A 1016-nucleotide genomic window follows, 5' to 3' on the forward strand; every position below is an offset into this window, starting at 1 on the left:
GCAAGAACAGGACCCTGTCCAAAATGCACTGGGGGCACTGCAGCAGCCCCTGTGATGTGGGCTCTGCTGTGTCACTGTGCCAAGTGACATTCTCCGAATGGGTGGCTGACAGAAGGCTGAGCTCACTGAGCAGGGCTGGCCTTCAGTGCATGGCTCATTTCTTACGAGTACTCATATCGAAGGCTTTTGGGGGTGCTTGGAGCAGGGCTCTGCCTCCTCCCGGTGTGAGGACATGCCTGGTGTTTCTGCACAGCCTCATCCAGACTCAGGACACTGATAAACAGAGAAAGTCCTCATCTTAACAGATGCAACCGAACTGCTTTATGCTTATTTCAGACACCTTTCGTTGTTCCCACTAATGAGTTTAAAGAAACACTTTGAAAAATGCAGGAGTTAAATCCTTACATGCGTCCTGGCATCACAAAGGATGCAGAGGCCTGCATGCAGCACGGCTGCATTCCCGACCTCTCCATCTTCGTGCTGCCTGTGCTGGACGGTGCCCAGGGGAGCAGAATTTCCCTCTAGGGGCAACGCATGCCGCAGCCCTGTGCGCTTTAGCCATTTCCCGCAGGGGTTATTGTCTCCTCGTGGAAAAGGCGACTTGGGTAACTGTGGAGCTTCGTTTTGAAGCACAGCCGGGGAGGGGGGCGCGGGTCCCGTAGCTCATTTCTGAAGAAGCGGCACCATCTGGCTCCCTGTCGCTAACTGCTGCTGTCGCTTGGGGGCCGGAGTCCTGGCGCCAGAGCCCCGCCGTCTCCACCACCGCACACCTCCCAGGGGCTCCGTCGGAGCGGGTCCTGGCTCCCCTCCGCAGCCTCCCCTCCGCAGCCCCCACCAAGCCTCGGGATGCCCCGGTCCGCCCCCGAGTCCCCCAAACCCCCGACCCGGGTGCCCAGAGGAAGCCCCGGGGCCGGGCCGGAGCGGGCCGCGGACCGCCCTCAGCCGCCGCCAGGGGCTGCCCTCGGCCCGCGGGCCCCGGCGCGGCCGCCGGCAACGCGCAACCCGCTCCGATGGAG

This window comes from Oxyura jamaicensis, chromosome 20, assembly GCF_011077185.1.
Source record: "Oxyura jamaicensis isolate SHBP4307 breed ruddy duck chromosome 20, BPBGC_Ojam_1.0, whole genome shotgun sequence".
In the NCBI taxonomy this organism is placed as follows: domain Eukaryota; kingdom Metazoa; phylum Chordata; class Aves; order Anseriformes; family Anatidae; genus Oxyura; species Oxyura jamaicensis.